Source organism: Rissa tridactyla, chromosome 5 (genome assembly GCF_028500815.1).
Source record: "Rissa tridactyla isolate bRisTri1 chromosome 5, bRisTri1.patW.cur.20221130, whole genome shotgun sequence".
NCBI lineage: Eukaryota > Metazoa > Chordata > Aves > Charadriiformes > Laridae > Rissa > Rissa tridactyla.
In genome coordinates this window covers 73,403,369-73,427,395 of record NC_071470.1, presented here as the reverse complement: position 1 = coordinate 73,427,395, position 24,027 = coordinate 73,403,369, and the positions used below count along the sequence as shown (strand labels likewise).

The following is a 24,027-nucleotide window of genomic DNA, read 5'->3' as shown; positions in this document are numbered from 1 at the left end:
AAGAAAAAAAAAAGGCTTTACTTTCTCAGCCTGCGCACTCAACAGATGCTGGTCTTAATGGGTAACATATTTTGGGATTTATTATTTGTAAAGAAAATATTAATACCGAAAAAAAATTAAAATCCATGTGGAAATCCCCTTTCATTTTTCATGCAGTCAGAGGTGACTATGCATTGTACTAAGCTACTTGTCATTTGATCCAAAGCGTGTTTTCCTATTTGCTTCAGTGGAAGCATGCACATAGAGGTTGCATAGATGTTATCATGGAGATTTGCATGTATAACTGATTTCATTCTACATTAAGGATGTAAATAAAACCAAGAATAATTTGAAGAATACAAAGATATAGCTGCAGTATGTACAGGTTTACATATATTAATATATATTTGACACATTGACTCCTGCTTAAGACACAAGTGAGTCAACCATTGCGAAGCCGGCAAGGGCTTGGAGCAGTGATTTAAGGTGCACATACTGTTGTTCTTCACTCCTGTGGAATGCCTTTGGGAAAATATTGTACATAATTCAACTGACTTGTGTAGTTTCAGTTGGACCTAGTTAGTCTGTGTGCCTGGATGCTAAAGAAATGTGGGGGGAAGATTTGCATTCAATTAACCTTAATGCATTAAAAAAAAAACAAAAAACAACAAGCAAAACCAAACACTTCTTCATCCAAATAATGCTTAACTTATTTGGACTACATATTTTTGCTTTCAAAAACTGGTATGCAATTCAGCAGCAGACGGTTTGAGGGGTGTTAATGATTTTCAAGATTGTGTGATATTGAGGTTTTCAAGATTGTCTGGTTGTTCTTAAACTGTTGGAAAAAAAAAAAGTACAGAAACATTATTGAGCATGTATTCCATTTCTAGGAGAGGGGGAAAAAAAGAGGAAATCTATTATTTAAGAAAGAAATACAGCCAGTGTGATAAAAGTGCCTTCCCACGTCTTCTGGCCAGGTGCTACGTGCATATAAATGTTTCACGTTAAGCTTTAAGATCAAGGAATAGTCTGTGGGGAACCTTGTTTCCTGGAGATCTGCTTGCTGGAGTAGCTCCCAAGTACTGACTTCCCATTTTTTATTTGGTTATTAAGGATGAAAGGCTACATCATTTTCTGGAATAGCAGTTCCTTGCATGCCATTATCTTTGTCCACAGCTATGAAATGTGCATTTCCATAGGTTCTTGTGGATACTTAGCCTAACTCAGCTTAGCCACTATCACTGCTGCTTTATGCATGTTTAATTCAAAGGATCACCTTTATATCGTGTTGTAGAGTGAACAAAAGATATATGATTTCATTAGTTGAGAAACTGTCGTTTTAGATACAGCTCAGTATAATGGGTCTCCAGCCTATGTAATGCAGGGCGCTCTCTGTTACTACTCAAAAGGAAACTTTGAAAGTCTAATTTTCTGACATAATTCACTCTGGGCACTGTGTGTATGTATACGCAGCCTTACACGTGCAAATTGCTAGTATGAACGTTTGCACACTATCAAATGTGTACAGAACCAGTAGAAAAAAATGCGATTGAAATCCATTTGTACTCAGTTTGCATGTGCAAATCATCCATAGGGCTAGAAATTCCAGCACTTACCTTATTTATCACAGCTACCCTGCATAAATATCCCTTCCAAAAAGTCAAAGGCTTATTTTTAAAAAGACAGGCACAATTAGCACAGATGTTTAAAATATCCATATACCAAGCTTAGCAAATAATGTTTTGGCTTGGAAAAAATCCTGTTTTAACTACTGTATTTTGTTATTAGCTATTTTTCATATTTTTGGTAAATGCTATTAACAGGAATGTTTGTGAAGTTCAAATAAAGCACTTTCATTAACCTTTTCTTTTTAAAAAAAGTAATAAACAATTTAAGCTAAACAATTCTTGCAAAATATTGTTACCAATACAAATGACAGAAGTTTTGCTCAGTCAAATGTAACAGATCACTGTAAGATGGTAAATGGTAATAGCCTTTATACAGAGGTATCAAGGAAAGCACAATGCAGTAATTTAGAATAAAACAAAGCCCTGCAAAACTGAACGAAACCTGGTAATTCACCAAGGGTAAGAGTAAGTATAGGGTGTTTTTTTTTCTTTTCTTAGGGATGAAGGATCCAACCTATAGATCTTTCTCTTCCTCTGACCTGCCTGCTTCCGTCTCATTCTTTAATGTGTTTGAAGGTACTTCTGATTCATCGGGAGGCCTGAAAACAGGTGTCACGGAGTTGCTTGGCAAAAAGCTAACAATGGCAATCTACTGTCTGGAGAGTTTATGCTCGTGCATTTTCTCTAACATGACACTCGTATCAAATATAAACTTAACAAGGACTGATCTATATTCTGTACTCTTCAGATGTTGTTATGGAATCTATTTCCTGCTGACTCTAGGGAAGAGTAATTGTGTTGCTCAAAACCAGCCACGTGGTTCATATGGGGTAGAAAAAGAAAACATGTATTTGCCTATACCTGAGTTTTGTTTGTGGGACCCAGAAGCCTATATATATATAAGTATATCTCTGAGTACATCTGTATATAAAACTCATACTTCTAACTCTTCTGAGACAGACATACAGGCATATAAATGCTATGATCTTTCTCTGAGAGATACAAACTGATTTCTAATACATGTACCCTTTTAAACACCAAGAACATGTTAAGGAAAGAAAGGAACATTCATTTTTAAGTAAACATAAATGGTAAAGCAGAAATAATAATTCTAAATATTTTCTATTTTTACATTAAATTCACTTTAGCTCTGATGCCCTCTCTCTTGTTTGCTGTCTCCAAAACTCCCGTGACTGTGTTTTTTCAGTAGCTACCTAGAAAGGATAATTCAGCTTTCTAAAAATGGAAGACAACCTTTCATTCTGTATAAATATGATTAAGAGGAATTTCCACGTGGCTGTATGAAGGCAAAAGGAAGAAAAGCAAGCAAGCGCAACTCTTTATCGTCTTCACAACAAAACGAGACTAAACCACAAGGCTTTGCTATTTTCTTATCTAGTAGTGGTGTGTATCATTTTTGAATGCTTTTGTGAGACTTTCTTTAAAAAGTTTTACATCAGATAAAAATTTCTTTTTAGAACTTGGTCTTCCTTTACCTTTAACATAATGCAATATGTATGGAGAAAACATCACCGACTTTTAAAGCAAAATAACTGGTTTTGTTTAAGTTGCTGCTTAAAAAAGTAATGTCTCAAAGTTTGATTCCTGATTTCTGTGCCAAGAAATCTAAGCCTTAGCCAGCTGAAATGTACTGACTATAACCTGCTTTACCAAACCTGTTCTGTTTCTCTGTCCACTATTATTTATGCCACTTTCATGGAAAAGAAAATGGGCTCCACTAAGGAATTGCCTTAAGATGGAAACGATAGGAAGGACTTCCAAGTAGTAGAAGATAAAGACGTGATTTCAATTAATTTAGTTTAGAGGATAAACACAGATAAAAGCACAGTAAGCAGGAGACTAATATCCTTGGCAGAGGAAGGCGACAGAGAATCTGCATGGCCCATTGCCCTAGCAGCTCTTCAGTGCAATAGGTATTCAAGTTTGCATACTGTTTTTTAGAATAGTTCAGTTAATAAGAGTTTCTGAAAATAGTCTAGGACTAAGAGTTCAAAGAATGAAGAGCTTTTCTCACAGATTTCTCAGACTTGGAAGTAACCATAGTCCATCTGACATGAACGGAAATGAACGCTGTTACGCTTATGCTCCTAATTTGGCAACACATCTGCGTATTTTCCTACATCTAAGGATGTGTATATTGAGGAATACATATAAGCTTGTGAATACCTTCATTGAGAAGAACGATGCATCCGAAGAGTTGTGTTATCAAAGGAACTTGAGTTGGAGTCACTGTTAGCCTCTGCTTTCATGTATCTTGTTGGCTTTATGTGGAAAGTCAGGGTGTTAGAAAAGCTACCAGTAATAAACATTGTCCTAGCTTTCCTGTAGAGCATGGGGGTACAGTTTCTGAGATTCTCCTGAGAATTTTAACGAAAAATATCTTTTTTGGGGATCTAAGATACCACGTTGTACTTTGCTCTCTGCCTCTGACATGTTATTTTGACGCAGTAAATGTTTTGTTTACTTCAATGCTCGGTTAAGTGTTTCATGGCCTGACATGAACTGAGTACCTGGTGGGCAATTCTGAGCCAGACTTCCCTACTATGGCTGTCTATGGTTACAGGGTGGTTGGACTGGCAACCAGTGTGAAGGCCTACGTCCTTATGTTATGCCTTTATATTTTTCCTTCCCTCCACATGTATTCTCTTTCTAATTTCCTAGGTTTCTTCTGTTGGATTTTTTTTTTTTTTCAGGAAGCTTTTCTATTCACTGTGGATATTTCATATTTTCCTTTTTTTCCTCAGGTTTCTGTTAATCTTAATAGATGCAAAAAAGGGTGAGCAAATATTTTTATTTCTAGTACTTCCTTTTTATTACTAAACTGCTCTCCTCTTTTTTTTTTATTTCTAATCCTTTACTATTGGTTACATCTTCTTTTCTCTCTGTCTGATATTCTATCATCTAACCTTTATTTTCCTTCTCTACTTCTCCTCTTTATTAATTTACCTTTAATTGTTCCCATAGTACGGTTGGGTTGTTTTTTTTTTCTTCCTCCAAAATATGGAATAGTTCTATTTTTCTTTTTCTGATTCATTCAAACCTGAAAAAATAATATTTTTTTATTTTTATTTTTTAGGCTCAGTAATCCTCGTTCGCTCTCAGGATTATAGAGGCATGAGGTGGAGCCATGTACTTCTGAGAAAGGCTTTACAGTTGCTGGCATCTGCCCACTCTGAGGAAGAAGGACCTGCACTTAAAAAAAATTTACTACTAATAATAACATGCAAAGTGAAGAACTCCTTGAGAGCTGAAAAACCACCCTTCCCTGACATGAAAAACACGTCATTTACCCCGTTTCTAACAGATGGCAATTGCTGTAAGGTAAGCCTCGCTTCTGATAATGTAAGTGGTTTGGTCTGTTTGTAACTATGAATTTCAAAGCTGTGTACTGAAAGGGAAAGTGAAGTTTTAAAAGCAGTGTGCCTGCTTAGAAAGTCTACTCTGACATACACGGGGCTTAGCTTCAGTCTGATACGTCTTCATGCTTTTCCTGCAAATCGAAGTGCTTGGTCATTAACACAGCGAGTCACAGTAATGTGTTATGATCTGATCTGGCATTTATAAGGAAATAGAGTGCTTGGCCTTGGGTACCTCTCCTACAGGTCATTTGTCCTAGTGATAGAGAGAGTGCTTGCTCCCAAGAGAAAGCAAAGCCACCCATTATGTCAGCTCACACCCTGGAAAAGGCTACTGATTTCAGTGCATCTATTTGTGATGTGCTCTCTAAACGGGGTCAGTGTTATAACTGGGAGGAGGGAGCAGTTTCAGCCGTGAGTGAGCGCTCAGAGAAACGGTATAACTGACTCTGTCAAAGAGGAATATAAAATGTAGACAAGCTGGCTTGTTTTATATTCACTTTAAAAAAAAATACATATATAATGATTTGTTTTTTGGATCATTGATTTATATGTCAGACACATGAAAAGCAAAATCCCTATGATGCCTTTATCATTATTCTGACAAGGATTGCTTTTAAGTTAAAGACTGATAAAGAATGCCAACTTTTGACATTACTAGAACAGCCCTTTCAGCTTTAGTTTTCTTTTGTTTTCTTGTTGTCAAAGAAAGGCCATTAGAGATGAATTATGATCTCAAACCGGTTAATCTAGTGACGTGCATTTTTTTTCCCATAAATTGCCGTAGCCAGTTTATAAAGCATTATATAATGTCATTGAGGAGCAAGCTACAGAACGTGGAAATTGCAAATGTCGAACATCATCGGTCTTTAAGCCAGAGGTTCTCAAACCGCTGGAAGACGACGGGTGAGTTGTCCACAGCTGAACATATTGTACAGCTGGACAGTGTCATATTGCACAGTTAAATGTATGAACCCATTTATTCCGTCTGACTGTACTTTTGTGTGCACAGTTTTCTTAGCATGCTGCAGACCGCTAGAGTGTGCTCAATTATAAGTTTGATAGGAAGCACACATAGTGGTGCACAGGGAGCGTTCAAGGTTGCTGAAAGTTTATTTTTTCCACTAAATTAGGGAGCTAGTGCTCTTGTCATTATAGATCAAAGTTAATTGACCTCATACCATTAGCATCAGTATAGTTACAGCACAGAGTCTGTACAGAAAACTGGAGAATTTAAAGCTGGAAAGTTTCATTTTGACTGGTCTGTGTGTGTACGCCGCAGTTTCACACTTCAGGTGAGGTGTAGCTGTGCAGATTATGAAGATTTCACACGAAAGTTTTGTTGCCTTGGATCACACTCGGTCTCCAATATATACTGTTTCAAAGCAGTCTTTACTGTTCTCCCTCTTTCTTTTCTCTCTTTTTCTTCTTTCTACCAATTTGCAAGTTTGATGAGCGTTCAGCCACAGTGTTTTCTATAAAACATAATTGACAGCTAATAATAATTTGCACCTCTTTAGCCTGGCATAGTCAATGTTCTCAAAGCCTTTATAAGCATTAGCTGAACCAAGCATCCCCCAATCAAGTAGGCCAGTATTATTCATATATTTTGACAGGTAAACTAAACTAGAAAACAAAATCAGATAGTTTCCTTGCAACCACAAGATTGTTTGTGCAAAAGCCAGGACGAGAACGTGTATCTTGTGACATTTATTCCTATGCTCAACTATGCAATGTGGTTTTTTTCCAAATACATATATGATTATCATTATGATTAAAGCATTATGATTAACATTCTTTTGGGAATAGATAATAGGACTTCTTTACGTTTATACTAGAAGCTTTCAAGTGTAGTATATCATCCTGAGTATGTTATAATAGGACTGACAAAAACAGAGAGTACACTAAAAAAAAATCCTCCCTGCAGCTCAGCTGGATGTTAGCACAGATATACAAGGCAATATGCGAAGTGAAAGAGAGAAACAAAGAATCGGAGAGAGAGGTGAGAAGATGCTGATGAAATCAGCAGAAAATATAGAGAATGACAGAAAAAAAAGAAGGAAGAATAAATAGGGAAAAAAAAGAGGAATCAGGCTGGATTTATTCATACCAAGGACTGAACTGTATATTATAGATGCTATGCACAGGATGTAATAATTAGACATTATTTAGTAAAACAAGCATATAGAACCTAGAATCACACAAGTATGGAATAGAAATAAAAATTGTGTTTCCTGTCCCAGTATGTAAAGACTCGGCTTGTCAGTCTTGTCTGTTTTTAATGCATGATGCTAAGGGAATAGAAATATTCTGCGTGTTTCACTATTGTGATGTGATAATGTCATATATCAGTGTGTATCATACCATATTGTATCATATACCTGTGTGTTATCAGTGAATAGAAAATATTTGGAGATAAATTCTTAATTTACCAGTGAATAGCAAATCTCTGTAGAAGAACAGAGCCCCAAAATAACAATACCATCCAGAGAGTTATTGTAAATTAAATCACCTTTTTTTTTTCTTGTAGTGTATGTATTTGCAGTATCCTCTTTCAAGAGTTTGGTATCACAGAATAACTGTTAGTGTTTAGTCACTTTCTGCACCAGTGATTCCATCTGCTGGGGATTCAATTGATTTTTCACATCTCAGCATAAGAAGGCCCAGACTGTGCCCTATTGCCTGTGAGCGTGTGGTGGCACCGGCAGTAAGGGATGTCAAGGCAAATGCTTTTAGGACAAGAGCAACGATGCTGGAAATACCACAGACAGCTTTAAGGTTTCATGGAACTGCAGACATTTTCTTATCTGAGCAGTTAAAAATGTGGATTTCATATGGCAAGAGGCTTTGTCCTATAGGATGTTGCCGCCTTATTAATGTTTAAAAATCAAAAAGGTGCGCTACTGTTCCTTAGTTTGAAGCAACATTTATTTCCTTTTACATTTGGATTTAATCCTCAACTCTTTAAGCATGAAATTAATTTATATTATTTTCCAAATCCTATTAAAAGATACTCCTGGGAAGTATCTCTCTCCTGGGAAGAGTAGAAGGTTAGGGATAGATGTGGGAGCAAGGAGATTAGTGCTATGTTGGCTGAGATTTTACCTTCTTAATGTATTGTGCCACCAGGCACAGTATATTTGTATTAATTGCATTTAATTGCTGTCAGAGCACTTAAAGCTTCTGAACAGACTGAGAAGAAGAATAGATTCTCCCTGGCCCCTCGCTCCTCTCTTTTGCACCTAAATGAAATGGTAATAGACAGAGGCCGATGGGACTGTAGTGGCCAAATAGGTACGTAGAGAAGCATGGTCATGGAGGATGAGGGCCCGTTGCAAGGACTGGGTGTGGATTACTGTTTGGCTTTCCCTTAACGGTAGATGTAATCCCTGTGCTGCACACGTGATAAAGTATAATGTTTGCAAACATTACTTGCTTTTATATGGCGTTCCCATAAAATCAACCTTCATTTCTGTTTAGTTCATTTGAAGCTCCTGAGAACCTGACTTGGCCCTTTGGAGAAGGGAAATTCAGGTCTTTTGACCTAAATCCTGAGAAAGCGGGGTGTGATGCTTTTACGAAGGTATGACAGTGTTTGACCTGTGTGATGGAGGTAGGAATTATGTTTCTTTCTTCAAATGAGGGACTCCAGTTAATGTACAGGAAAGAGCTTCCTAAGTTGATGGCAGACATGACCGGTAAAAAAAAGCTCTAAACTAGGAAACTGGGGAAGAATGGGGAAGTAGCATTAACTGTTTAAGCCTTCTACAGGCAGTATAAGGGAAAGAGGCATAGTTGCAGTAGGATGAAATGAAGAAAGAAGTGATGATTATCAGTGGCAAATGAAAGGGTACATCAAGTACACTGGAACTGGCTGTTCCTCCTACTGCTGGAAGCCTGAACAATAGGATGAAGGAATTAAAACTCTTCGTACTGGATACAAACCCAAAACTTGCAGTAGTGATAGAACTATGGCAGCCATGACATACTCTGGATTAAAGAATTGAAAATTGATTAGGAAAGTGAGAAATATACGCCTAGGCAGCGAGACAGAATTGTCTGTTAGTGAAATAAAAAATGGGGCCACCGGGAAGAGGGATGTTGAGAAATATCTAAGGTTCGGAACTGGATAGTGATATCCATTTTGTGAGGTGGGACAGAAACTAGTAAAGGAATTTATGTGATCATGAGAGATTTTCTCTTTCCCAGACTAAGACATAAAAAAATGTCTATTGAAAAACTGGACATTTGAACACTGCGACTTCACAAATTTATTTTCCAATAAAGTCAGGTCTCAGATATTCTTGAAAGTGAATGAAGGTAGATTTTTTTACCAAACAATCAGTGAACCAGCAAAACACAATGATGTGTTATGCTTAGTTTCACTGAACAGCAAGATCTAAAGGGGCTGGACATAAAAACAACTTAGAGCAGATTCAATTTTGTCCAATTCTTTTTCTGAGAAAAGTGAAAGATAAATCTGTACTTCTGGGGCCCTAGAAAGGCAAACTGAAAAAATGGGGATATTTAGTGAGTAATAGGAAGCTTACATATTTGAACCTGGAGGAGGCATATAACAACTTTGAATCAAAAAAGTTTTAGCAGCAAGCAAGATGATACTAGTAGAAAGGAGTATAGATCTCCCTGGAATGATAGTCCTCTTAAACTGTGTGTTAAAAGTAAGAAGAGAATCCATAAGGAATGCAAAAGGGGATTGATTAGGAGGAAGAATTACGCCCTGGAGGTTAAAAGATACAGAACAGAAGGCAGAATGGCCAAAAGCTGTGTAAAACCACACTTGACTATTCATTTCAGTTTTCTGCAGAGCTTGGCAAACAAATATTGAACAAGGAGGAAAAATTTTCATCCTATATCTTTTCCAAGGAGCATGCACACACTAAGCAGAGGGCTGTGTGATGGCTTTAAACAACTGATCAGGAAAACCCACCTCATACACCTGAAAGCACGTTCCTTGTTACTGAAAAGTGCTGAAAGAAGGGCTGTTGTCCCAAGACTTCCTCGTGTTTTCTCCCTCTGCCAAAACCCTCACCATAGTATATTTTGTAAGAAGCTGTTCGGGGGACTCGTTTTATTTGCTAATAGAATATCAATAAACAAAGCCTAACATAAGCCCTCCGGCTTGCCGTTCAGAGAGGCAGGCTAAATGGGACCTGAATGTGGCATTGCTCCTAGTGCCATGGCAGAGTGGAAAGGTCTCTCCGAGAGAGGCAAGACAAGAGGAGACTCACGTGTATAGGACTCCTGCCTCTTTTACTGTCCCATTTGGAAAGTGTGCAATAAATTCAGGAGGAAGTTACAGGACACACACGCACAAAAAATAGTCTCAGAGTCAACAAAGATGAGTTTACTTCCGTAGCACCCATTTCAGTCTCAGTGTTGTTAAGAAAATTAGTGGTCCATTGACATTTTGTCTTCAATCTCTCTAGCTTTTAGTCCTCCATCTATAAAATGGGAATAATAATAATTTTTCTGCTGGTCGAGGCTGTGTATGTGAAAACACATGCGTTCTTGCTGTAAAGCACAATGAAACTGGTGACACAGAAATCAATAATTTTATTCTCAGTGCAGAAATGGGAAGTGCGTGAGAATAAGTTTTTGGAATGATCCATTCCCTGAACAGTATTTAATATGTAAATGTTTGTTGAATAAGGCAATGATTTTGTAGGGAGAAAAAAAGAGAAGTGATAATGAAGTTTAAGATTGTACTACACTGGTGATTCAGGGAGAAACTGAGGGTTGTATGAATATCCTTAAGACCAGTGTTTCCTTTGGCTTCTTTTTAAGTATTTTTGTCAGCTTGTGATTGATTGGCTTGGCAATCTTTATGTAACATCAGGCTTATTTTAGTGTATCATATCCATATATATGCACATATGGAGAGCCATAGAGTTGTATTATGTATGTATATACCAGAAAACATTTATTACTGTTAGGACAGGAATAGCCTTGTGTTACCGCCTCTTACCCAAACAGGTATGGCTCAACCAGGGAGCTCTCTGCCAGCAAAATAATCACAAGTAAGCAGTCGAAGAAACCATTCGTAGGCTGAGATTAACTTTGTGCCTAAAGGAAGAAAATTATGCACGGACCATTGAAAGTCATGAATGTCCTAGAAATGAATGCTACTGGGATTGACAGGTTACTGACAGTTTAGGGCTTGGGTTTATCTCCTGCCACAAAATCCTGCGGGACCACCCAGCAAGAGTGCCACTGGGAGACGATATTGCTGCGTGTGGAAATGCGTCCCCACCCCGACACTTACTTGTTCGTACACAAACACGTTTGTGAAGGGGTGCAGGAGGGAGGCTGACAGGTAGACTTGGTTGTTCACCGTTAATAGCATTTCGCTGCTAAAATCCCTAATTGCTGTTTCAAGAAGAGAAGCTTAAGACTGAAATTCTCTGGGTTACGTGCATGCATATCACTCAGTGCACTGTGTCAGCGTGCGACAGGACCGTGCCTTCCACCAAGGACTGGGGAGCAAGAGTCACTCAAACTAAAGTCAGTCTTTACTTAAGGTTTCACTGGACTCGATGTAAAATTGTCTAAGTGAAGCCTGGGGGTGCCAGATGGTACACTCTGGGGCTGGGCGGTATTCATATCCACAGGGGCCTTCCGAGTGCCAGTCTATGGATATCGGCAGAGATAATTGTTATTGCAATTCATCTAAGACACTAAAAAAAATTTTGCCAATGAAAGTACTCATTTAAAATTTCAATCTTTATTTTATGCTGTGGTATTCAAATGAGCATGCTGTAATTCCAGGTGAGGGAAAACAGTAAAGTTTACAGGCCGAAGGATTCAATAAACAATGAGCAAAAAGAGAAGTTTCCACTATTTATATTACATATTATTTCTATAACATTGTACAATGATATCTTCATGTTTGCCTTATACAGTCTGCTGGGCGCATACCTCAAGTTTACAGCATTGATTGTAAATTCTTTTAAGGAAGGCACTGCACTTCAGCAGCCCACTGGCTTCTGTGATGTAAGTGCAGTTTCTTCTACACTGGTTCTTTTGTCTGTAATGTAGGCTTTGTTGCTAATCTGTAAGGAATAGTGGATTAAAGTGAGCTAAAAATGTAAAATGTGCTCTGTAAACAGTATTATTCCAGCAATACTGCTAATAATGTTAAAGCACAGACTTAGGTGCTTGGTTTTCTTTCTTTCTTTTTCTTTTTTTTACACAAATGATGAGCTTTTGAAATGATCATGTAAATATCATAGATATTCCAGTACATCTGCAGTTCAGCCCTTCCTTAGCTGCTGTTCCTCTGAGGTTTATATAAAATCTGACTGATTCCTTTCCCTTTATTTTCTACCTTTAAATATTGTAAATCAAACAGTCAACACATCCAAAACATATCACTTCTTTGAATCCTTCTGGAAGACTCCCTACTGTGCTCTCTGAATTTTTAAGCTTTTCAGCATCTCATATGACAAGTGTGTTTTCTTCCAATGGACGTGTGCAATGCGCAGTCTGTCAGCTTTTTCCCAACTCGGTCGCTCAGAAAGAACTTCAGCATTGCTGTATCAACTTATTTTTGATAGCTGGAAGCGGTCAGGTCTTTCTCAATGAATCCTGTAATCCAGTTTCTTGCGCTGGAAGCATAAACACAAATTATGGTAGCCCCTTGGTTAATCTTTCCCCACGTTCAGCTTTGCTCGCAGGCTGGGGTCACCCAGGCGGTATGTTTTTGTTTGTCGCTCTTGCTCTATGTGCTCCCTCTAGTGATCCGACCACGTAAAACATTTCCTTCTGAAGGGGGGAGAGCTGGAATTTCCCAGATGGCTCACAAAACGTTTAATGAAGTGCGTAGCGCAACCATTTCATTACAACATATTGTGTACTTTTGCCTTTAATAACTGCATTCCTCATCCAAGAAGTCTCTATAGCTTTCAAAAATGAATTACAGTGGTATTATTTTTCTCAGAATATATTTTTCCATGACAAGAATAGCACTTTCCTAAACTATTGTATTTATTAGCAACCTGTTACCCTCTGACACCACTGTCATTTTCATCAGCCTTGATAAAGTGAGTATCATTTAAAATCTCTTTAAAAATTATTAAACCAGCTTTATTTTATTAGTTTCTTTCCTTTTTTTTTTTTAACTGTGCATGAGGCAAGAAAATAAGAGTCTGTAAAAAAAATTAGAATTTTTATTCTGATTCGGTGGCAGTCGAAAAATCAGAGTAGCCTGAGGGTGAAATAATTTTCCGTGGTGGGACGGAGAAATCGCACGGTCCTGATGAAGAACAGGCTGATTTAGAGGGTGTTCTCCAGCTCCAAGCCAAAGTGTGAAGCTCAGTGCTCTGGTTCCTAGGTTCCTACTGCTTCAGCTTCAGGAAGAGCTGCTGCTCTTCCTGACAGTTTAGAGGCACTGAATCTGCAGAAACAGAGGCCCATGCACAATTTCTTGCTTTTCTGCGGCTTCTTTGTTCCTTTGTGGCTTTTGCACGTGTATATTGTCTGCTGCATTTTATCTGTCCACTGACGATGTGAAGATCTATGTAGCAAGATTTATATAGATAGGGCTGAAGATCTTGTGCTTACTTTCTACATGACAGGTGAATTTTACCCTGTTAGAGGGATATAATGATGGCATAAGGGATTTTATTCCTTCAAAGTTAATAAAGAAGAACATAATAAATACGTTGACTCCCTGTACCTTACAGTACCTTTGCTTAAATAATCATTCTTAATTTATTAAACAAGGCTTTGACAACAGCATAGTTACTGGTGGACACAGCTGCAAATTAGTTACCACTGGCACCTCTTAGCTAGGCTGAGGAATTAAGAGGCAAAGAGATTGAACTGCCTTTTGATCCACAAGTCGTCCTTCTGAAATAGGCTCTTACATCTTTGGAGAAATCATGTGTGACCTAGTTGCTGTGGACAGGGATAGGATGCAAACTCCTTCCAAAGAGGTCCCTTCAGCATGGATGTTCAATCCCCTGTAATAAGTGTCATTATGAAAAGCTTCATCCATTGTGTAATTCAAAGGAGTAAGAAGAGTTGTGATGGAAATAATTTCGTTTCTCATATATCTGCATAAAACTATTAGAACAAAATATTGTTTTTTTTAAACTGCAGCTTTATTCCTCCTATCAGAACTCTGTCCTTGAGGCATCGCAGAATTGGGTTTCATGTTCAATTCTTGACAGATATTTGAAAGGTGCACTTCTGTGGTAAGCACAGCAGCAGCTGCAGCTACAGCTCAGCTTCCCTTGTTTATAGCGTGAATGTCATCCTATTCATTACAGCCAAATTCTGCCCTTTTTGGACAAACTTCAGCTTCCCATGAACTTCAGCAGATGCTGAGACTGTGTACGTGTGCCAGTGTCAACAATTTAATAAGTGTTTGTTTATTCACAAACTACGTTGTACAAACAGCATCCAGTTCTTCTGGTGCTGGTTGAGTATTTCTCGAATCGATGGGTACAGGGTTGGGCCCTCGATTTGCCAGAAACCAGGGCATTTAAATGAAGTATGCCTTGGAGAGCAGATTGGATAGCTGCTTACACAGAGTTTTCCTTGATGTACACATTATCTCTGATAGGTCCAAGAGGTATTAAATCTAATGTGCGTGTGTGATTAATCTGTGTATGCACAGTGACTCTTACTGGCTAAGAAAAGAAAAGTGGTATGTAATTATTTCATTAGCAACCAGCAATTCTACACTGAAACCAATCTATACTAAAAGCAGTCTGCAATTAGCCCGACAGCAAACTTTGTCCAATGCCATTGTGCGTTAATATTTCCATACTTTCTGCTAAAGTCTTCTCATTTAATTAATTCCTGTAGTTGAAGGAAAAAAAAAAAAACAAAAACAAAAAACCCCACAAAAACTTACAAAATTTCCTATCATGAAGGATCAAGGAATTACGTCAAGCAACTAGCAAACAAATAAAAGAAAGAAAACTGTGTAGCCTGGCTTCCTTGTGTGAGCCAGGAACAAAGGGGATATGAAACCGCTGAAGGATTTCAGTTCTACCAAAAAATGTGAAGTTGCTGAGCGGCTTGTTCACATCAGCTAGAGATGAGTATCTCTAGAGATGGAGGGGCAGAAACTGCAGCAAAGAGCGGCTTCTTCTCATGCAGGGACGAGGTAACAGGGCTGAAAGAGACTTCTCTAAACTTTTAGTAAGGGTGACAGGCTAGGTAAGATCTGTACATATCTTTTCTAACCCTTTGCTTGCGTGCTTGATTAAAAAAAAAAAAAAAAAAAAGGTTTGTGAATAGCAGATAGAAGCAGCCCAAGAAGAAAACCGCGCTGCAGAAATCCACCTGAAGACTGTGGGATTCACCAAGGGGCAGGCGGAGGGGAAACCGGATCCAGAAGGAAGGCTTACTAGCACAACCAAAACGGATCCAAGCATTTCTTCCCTATAAGCATGACACAGCTATTCAAGGCTGCTTTTTTTTTTCTTTTTTTTTCCCAAAATGGAATTATATCTTTGTTTTTCCCTGCCCTTATATTAAATTGGGCAATAGCTACTTTGTCCACACTGCTGTTTGACCCGGGCAGCAGTCTGATATTTTTAACTGGTTTTAGCATTCTGAATGCTTTGCCAAAAGTGGTTGCCGCTCCTCTGCAAATCACAAGGTCACTAATACAGAATCTTCTTCCCTCATTTGTGAGATGAGTCCAGAGAACATTTAGTGGAAGCTGAATTTGTTGAGAATGCCAATGCTTCCAGATATTTTAAGTAAGATAAAGGCAAATTTCTGTTTTAATGTAAAAGTAACCACCCCTCCCCCCAAACCCTGGAACCAGCAAAGAATAATGCAACAGAGGGGCTGATCTTAAGAGTTACATCAGTCAAATGGTGCTCCAAAGCAAGGGAGCAGCTCAAATACAGTTTTAGCACCTCTGCCTTTCAGAACTCAGTTGGATGTAATGTCTACATCAAGGAACTGACAGAATGAAGCTAACTGGTGTGAAAAAAACCCACTCCTTCTGAAGAAGCTTCTAAATACCAGTTGTCTAAATCTATTGATAAGCAGGGATGCATTATTAATGAAGCCTGCAGCCTGCCTAGTGCTGCTCAGATGGTTCAAGCATTTAGTAGGAAGTATTTCTGTGAAGTGCTGCACGGAATAATGACAGTGTCTGTCTTAAATCGAACAAATGACTATAGCAAGCTCTGGGGAGGCGCAGAGCAAGCAGATGCTTTCCAAGTGAAAGGCAGTGGGGTACCACCTGCTGTAGGCAGGCAGGCGGGAGCAGTCCACTAAATATTGACTTGTTAATAATTCAAGACAAGAGGAACCCCTAGCTCTTCAAGCATGGCACTGCCCCTTCATCATGTGGCTTTTCATCACCCTAATGAGCTACTTGAAGAATCAGACACCGAAATGTCTCTCAGATATTCCCCAAAGACTAGGACTGAAGCTGCCGTAATTCTGAACAAGAAGTTGGTGGCGGTACACAAAATCAAGTGAATTTTAAAAATGGCAGGATCAGTACTTTAGCTAAATATTGCTGTTTGCTACACATTGCTGTGCAGTGACTCAGTCTGCACTTTGTACAGCTCCTGGAGCAGAATGCCTGTCTCTTATGACACTTCTCTGGCTAAAAATAATTGACATTCCAGTTTATTACAGGTGTATTGATAGTTTTATTTGCGACAAGAAAAAAAGAGCTCTGTGAAAACTCCAAAAGATTACTTGCAACTAGAATTCTCTATTAATACTTCCTAAAGAGGATTTTGGTTTTGTGATTAGTGTGTGTTTGGGACCCTCCTCAATTCCTGCCTTCATCATGGATGTTGGAATACTCTTCAATTGAAATAATTTCAACTGAATATCCATTGACAATGAATAACCCTTCAAAAGTTTGCAAAGCTTCTATGCAGGGTTTATTGACTTGGTTTACTACCGACAACAGCAGTTTGCCCTACTTGAACACTGCAGCTCTATGAGGAAATGCAGGAGCTCCTTTGTTAGCTGTACATATCCTGGTGATTGTTGCTGTGGCTTCTCTTTCAAGATGCAACCTTAACAGAACCTTCCCATTCATTCCCCATTTTTTTGATTTAAGATATTTTTCTTCCCCGAATATATAATTTCTCATTTATTTTGGAATGATAAAGTAATATTCTATTATGAGATGTTTCTTGTTTGCATGATTTTCCCAGGTGGCAAACAGTTACGTTATCTCTCACCTCCCTGACTTCTTTGCAAACTTCACAGGCTATTTTGTTGCACTTAATGAAGCTGACTAGGCTTCACTCTGTGAACAGTTTTAATAATTCCAAATTTAGTAGGCTGTCCATAAAGCAAGTGATTCTCTATACTGAGGAACTTAAAATCACAGCAGATTCATTAATGTTGCTATGAAGACGGTGCTTCTTCATGCCACAGTGAGTGAAAGTGTCTTGTGACTTCCCAGCACTGAGCAAAAAGCTTTATTTGAAAGAGCCACGAGTGTGTGTGACTTTCCCTGCTGCACTGTTGAGCTTCTGCTAACAGCCTTCCAAGTTTTTGGTCATCTGTATGCATTGATAGTCTTTGCGTTTGTCAGGACTTGGAAAATGACCTGGGCTCCCTTACTGAGCTAATTGAAGTTGCCCCCACACCTCCACAGACTTTATGCTTTTTTCTCTTGTTTGTGTTGTTAGAACATTTTAGCAATCTATACTGGTTGTTCAGTGGTGGCTGGTCCTTACTGGACCAGCTGGAAGTGATGTGTGCATGAAATCACTCTGTAAAGAAACCCCAGGAATTTAAAACTGCAAACTGTAGTTTTTCCCCAGGTATTGTTTGGGTTTTTTTGAGAAGGTCAGTAGGATAGAAAATATCTTCTGATTTCTTTGTAGCATGAGTGTATGTGGGGTTTATTTCAAGTAGAACTAACAGCTATCTGGGAAAGATATGCACTCTTCTTTCCTTTGCCTAGGACACTCTTTTGTATTGTGGCTGTAGTAGTTTATTTCTGTTTGCATCAATTGTATCATTCTTTTAGATTCTCTTTTCCACTGCTCAGCTGCAGCTATTGCAGAAATAACTGTCCATGCATCATAAATGATATAGGGAGATGAGAGAAATCTACTCTGCAAAAGTAAATTTGCCAAAACAGCTAGAGATTGTGGCAAGGCTCTGTTGTCCCCACCTCTCTTTTGAGATGGTGAATAGATAGGCATCTTCAGCACAACTGATCCAGTCACAGCTGGCAAATACTTATAGAATTATAGAATGCTTCGGGTTGGAAGGGACCTTAAAGATCATCTGGTTCCAACCCCCCTGCCCTGGGCAGGGACACCTCCCACTAGACCAGGCTGCTCAAAGCCCCATCCAGCCTGGCCTTGGACACCTCCAGGGATGGGGCATCCACAGCTTTTCTGGGCAACCTGTTCCTGTGCCTCACCACCCTCCAGTAAAGAGTTTCTTCCTAATATATAATCTAAATCTCCCCTCTTTCCATTTAAAACTGTTAGCCCTCATCCTGTCACTACACTCCCTGATAAAGAGTCCCTCCTTATCTTTTCCGTAGGCCCCCTTGAAGTACTGGAAGGCCGCTATAAGATCTTCCTGACGCCTTCCCTTCTCCCAGTTGAACAATCCCAACTCTCTCAGCTTGTCTTCATAGAGAGGTGCTCCAGCCCTCTGATCATCTTCATGGCCCTCCTCTGGACCCACTCCAACAGGTCTATGCCCTTCTGATGTTGGGGGCTCCAGAGCTGGACACAGTACTCCAGGTGGGATCTCACCAGAGCACAGTGGAGGGGCAGAATCACCTCCCTCGACCTGCAGGCCATGCTTCTTTTGATGCAGCCCAGGATGCAGTTGGCTCTCTGGGCTGTGAGTGCATATTGCTGGCTCATATTGAGCTTCTCATTAACCAACAACCCCAAGTCCTTCTCCTCAGGGCTGCTCTCACTCCATTCTCCACCCAGCCTGTATTTGTGGTTGGGATTGCCTTGGCCCACATGCAGGACCTTGCACTTGGCCTTATTGAATTTCATGAGGTTTGCACAGGCCACCTCTCCAGCCTGTCCAGGTCCCTCTGGATGGCATCCCTTCCCTCCAGCACGTCGACCGTACCACACAGCTTGGTGTCATCGGCAGACTTGCTGAGGGTGCGCTCAGTCCCACTGGATTGAGTCTGTCTCATTTCCAGCTCTTTAACAATTACAGCACTGGTTTCCCTGACTTGCTCAGCATCTCTCCCTGAATGGGGACATCAGCGTTAGCAGTGCTTCTCTGTTGTCCTTACTGCCATATATGCAGCTGTCATTGCAACACTGAGGCAAGTATTACCCTTTCTGCTTCCCCCAAAATACACTTGCTTCTGCTACACGGAATTGCTGCTCTTTGTATTCAGGGTAGAAGCAATATGAGCTTATGTTGAAGTATTATTTTTCTTGCTTAGACAAAACCTTGGTTTATGGTAGATCGGTTGCTGGTCAGACGTTATTGCTAGAGAGTAATAATTTCTTCTGCAGCTTAAAAATATGTTTATCCTGATTGTCAGAAGATAACCCATTAGCATTTCCTCATAGATTCTAATTTGTTGGCTACAAGAGGCTTAGGCCAGTGCTTAATGTTTTGTGGTGAGGAAAAGCAAAGAGGTAGATGATCCTAGATTATGCAGTCTTTCTCTCTAGTGAGTGGTTTTGCTGTATGCACAAAAGTATAGGGATGATTTCAAGTATGAACATGATCATACCTGTAGTAGTGTAAGAAGCCGCCTGTGTTGGTAAATGAAGAGAAGTCTTAATGGCTGAACTGGGATGTTTGTCTCATCTGAACTTGCCCTTCCATATGCTTTCCAAACTGTTAAAGAACAGACTTACATCCCATATTGCACTTTCATACAAATTAGTTCTGGGATAAACTTGAAATGGCAGAGCATCGGCCTGCCAGAGGGTCCTAAATGTTTCTTTCTCCATTTTGCTGGTGGAGATTGCTGGTACTTCCAAAAATGGTGCCTGTTGCCCAGTATGACTTCAGATAAGATAAAGATTAAAAATGTCAAAACTTCTAATGAATAGATACGTGTAAAAAAAGACCCAGATATGTATTTGGATTACGTAGATAGCTGTAAAACTTGTGGATACTAGCAAATGATGATACGTATGTTTATGTATTATGTTCATTTTGCATGCAGGGGGTCTGATTCAAATCTTTTGGGGTGACCACAGATGAAATTTTAAAATTATTTATTTTACATTGGAAGAAACCAAGGAATTAAAAGCCAAGATCAGGGCCTAGACTATAAAATAATACAAATAGGTAGCAGTAGGTCACAGACCTGTGTAGGAAAACGAGTTGAGTAGCTTTCCCAGTAGCTTATTTTCTTAGTGGAAACAGCTCCTGCCTCCCTGTTCTCACTGTTCCTCAAACTGGAGCCCACAGGTAGGAATCATAGCCCAGCAGCAGGCTGCAACACACCGATTTTTTTTGTGCCACCCTCTTTCTCCCCTCCTGGCAAGAAGAGAAGTTGTGTTTTTCATAATGGCAAGGGTGAATAATCATGTAGGTTCCAGGGACGAATTGCACATTTAGTCATGTTTAACTGTGTTATAAAAAAGATAGGTAAAATAATATATATCAAATAAAAGCGTGGGAGACCAAGGCAAAGATTTCCTGCCCGAGATATTCTGACAGTGAGAGAGAAGTGCCCCCCAGAGGAGACTCTCTGAACTAAAAGCACCTAGTGATTACAGCCTTGGACCAGCCTTCCTGAGATGGAAGACTGTCTGTTGGCACAAGTTGTACAGTTGAGTCATCCCACTGAATGTTTTTACTTTATGCTAAGTATGCATATGGATAAAATATAGGTGAGGACCTGGGTGGTCTATCACAAACTCATCGCTAACAGCATTCATTACTGGCAAAACTGGGTACGTGAGAAACGAGAATGGACATCTGGTTTTCATAATGCACAACTTATCTTTGTATACACTAATGAGAAGATACGGTCCAGGACCTGGCACCTGCAAACAGCGGTCTGAATACACCCTGCCTTTGCAGACAAGACAGCAAGCAAACTGGGGTAGGAAATTTTTAAGTCAGAGACTGAAAATTTGATCCCCTATGTTATTTTCAAATAGATGTTACTTTCAAAGTATGTGACTTGCAAAGTGGCAACTACGTGTTTGTCTTGCCTACAATAGTATTGCTAAACATTGATCACTTTTCTGCTTTCTAAATTAAATGGTGGGATAAACAGCAATCTGCTTTTCTCAAAATATTGCTCTGTGTTGTCAGATCCTGAGATGTCAACAGAATATGTGGCACTGTTGAGGAGTTATATGCATGCAGTTTGCATGTTTCAATATGCTTCACCAGTAGAAGCAATCAATTGCCGAATTCCTCACCAACACTGCCAAGTAGACAGGATTTAAGGAGGAGAACATAATAGTGTTATTCAAGAGCGCCTTTGATCATGGGAAGCTTAAGCTTTTGAAATATCTTGCAACTGGCTAGCTTAGAATAAAATTTTTAAAGGCTGCAAGGATCTTAAAGCCTTCAAAGGTGTGCTTTCTGTCAAAAATCACTGTGATTGCTCTGCTATGTGAGACGTTGCTAACAGAAGAAATACTTGCCTTGTACGTCAACATTAGCATCTCTGAATGCTAGAAGTACTATCAGTAAATTAGTTTTAAATGTCCGTTGATCTGATCTTTATAGCCATTGGCCTAGCAGACCTGCCGAGGCCCCATCAGTGCAGCTACGGGGCAAGTATGTCGAGGTAGATGCTGGAAGGGTCTGGAAGTAAGCACAGCTGGCAGAGAGGCCTCCCCCCACCACTGGGTAGCTGTTCGGAATCAGAAATTGCATAGCCAGGAGTAGCCGGGACGTAATTAAGGCTGAAAAAAACCCACTTCTTAATGTGTTTCACTGCGTTTTTAACCAAGCAGAAAATAAAGCCCTCATTTTCCAATAACTTGAATATGATCAGAAATAACACTCCAAAAATCTCATCTCTATCAAAACATCAGAGGAACCCCAACACACTTGTCGCGGTGCTGAGAGGGAGCAGAATGAAGTATGCCTTTTTATTAATTCAGACATTTTCTGTGATTAAAATTGTGACTAGCTTTCCCCTATAAAACCAGTTTTGCTTCATCTGCAGTTACTTATGTGAGTGCCTCTTTAAGGAAGGAGAGGAAAACTGGGGGGAATTCTGCATTGTGGTAGTGCATGAGATTGCACCTCCTCCAGCAACGCTTGCTGCTCTAATGCAGACTGCATCTGTCGCTCTGTGTTCTAAGTCTCTCTTCTGCTCTTCCTCGCATCCCCGCTGATTTTATTTTTTTTTCCCTCTGAAGAGAGAATAGTGCTATAAAATGCAATAGATTAGGACTGCATCTATTCAGTACCACCTCTCAAGCTGATCTTATTTTTCTTTAATTGTACATCTAGACCCTCCAACTGCAAAACCAGAAATATCCTCAAAACTTAGGCCATCCGACATGCAAATGCTTGCGCTGATTTTGCAAGTAGGTTGACTAACAGGTTTGGGGTTTTTTAACAGGAAAAGGAACCGTTAGGTTCAGTCCACTGGGAGGACAGTCCAGCTGGAAGGACAGTCCACCCTGCTGATGTTGTCCATCTCTTTCTGGTCCTACAGCCGACTTGTTCTATGGCCATGGACATGTCCTTTCCTCTGTCAGGCTTCCAGATGTAGGGTCTCGTTTAAGTTATTTTCATGGAATGAATTATATAAGCTTAAATGCACAAGAAGATGAGAATCCGACTTGCTGACTTTGAAGAAATGAATCGCTAAGTGTGTTACACGGGGCTGCTGTAAGAACTCATCAGAAGGATGTTTTGAAAGGATGCTCTAGAGGAGCTAAATATTCTTGTATCATGATCAGGACTTATTATGCCTTATAGACAGAAGTTGCAATATCATACATCTGAATCTACACCAACCACTCATGCTTAGTATCTATCAGAATGCTTTTCTTTTTCTATATAACATATTATTTCAGGTTGCATGTGGGAATAATTTTTAAAATGTCAATTTTCTAACTAGGAAAGAATAGTCTAGTGATACAACAGCACAACAGCGTGGTACAGCATCCTTTGGAATGTGAGATAGTGGTGTTGCATAGAGTGGTCCCATCCCCAGGGATATTGTTTTAACAACTGCCTGTTCCACACTAACTTCACTTAGGGCAAGAACGTCTTTTTATTGGAGCTTTTCCCAGTATCCTTTTTTTTGATGGGAGCTCCTCAAATGTGGCAGGGTGAAACAGCTTGAAGAACTTCTAAAGTATAAAATATATAATAAAGGATAAAATACTGAAATTTTGTCCTAATTATTTGGACTAGCCAGATCTAGGCTATACAGTGCCCAAGAACAAAATGTCAGACCCAACCACAAGATACAGGTAACTGGATATGACTTTAATAGACACTGCCTATATTGTGGGCCAGGAAAATAACATTCAGAATTCCTGACCAATGCAGATAAAACCAGGTAGATGCAGTCTCAATTAAGTTAGAATATTTATGTTCAAATTAATTTTTTTTTTTTTTTCATATTTAACAGTAAGCGCTCCTGGATATCTCTTTATTCAGATAAGGAAAATTATATGGACAAAAATTCTTGATACCTAGATATTGTCTGTGAGAACCTTCACAGGATTGAGGGCCCTGCCTTGAGCAGCTTTACAGGAGTGCAAAATGAGGAAAACATGCAGGACACTGCTGAGCCCACACAGATGGACCTTCGGAGTCTTTCTATCTTTACACGCAGGCTAGAAAGCATATACGGATGTGAACGATGAAGAGAGCAGAAAGCTATTTTCACACAAGTATCTGGCAAGGGAGCAAGAGTGGAGAGCATGATGCAGTGTAAGCATCATACAGCAAACATCAGCTCTATCCATAGATAAATAAATATTGTCATCAGTGGTGTTACAGCTGTGATGGTCTAAAGACAGAAACGGGGCAAGGCTTGTAGGAAAAAGTAGCATCTTCCATTAGGTCTCTGGTACAGTTTGAAAATACAGAGAAGCTTTCGGGTGTACGGACCTCTTCCTCATACTTTGTTT

At 39.4% G+C, this 24,027-nt stretch overlaps 1 protein-coding gene across 1 annotated transcript in view; it reads left to right on the top strand.

Moving 5' to 3' along the window:
• The first annotated feature begins 4,857 nt into the window (after positions 1–4,857).
• TTC29 (tetratricopeptide repeat domain 29) overlaps positions 4,858–24,027 on the top strand; it is a 209,624-nt gene continuing 190,454 nt past the window's right edge. Inside the window, exon 1 of the mRNA XM_054203188.1 lies at positions 4,858–4,952. The gene's annotated coding sequence lies outside the window, so the exon portion shown is untranslated. The remainder of the gene's footprint in view (positions 4,953–24,027) is intronic.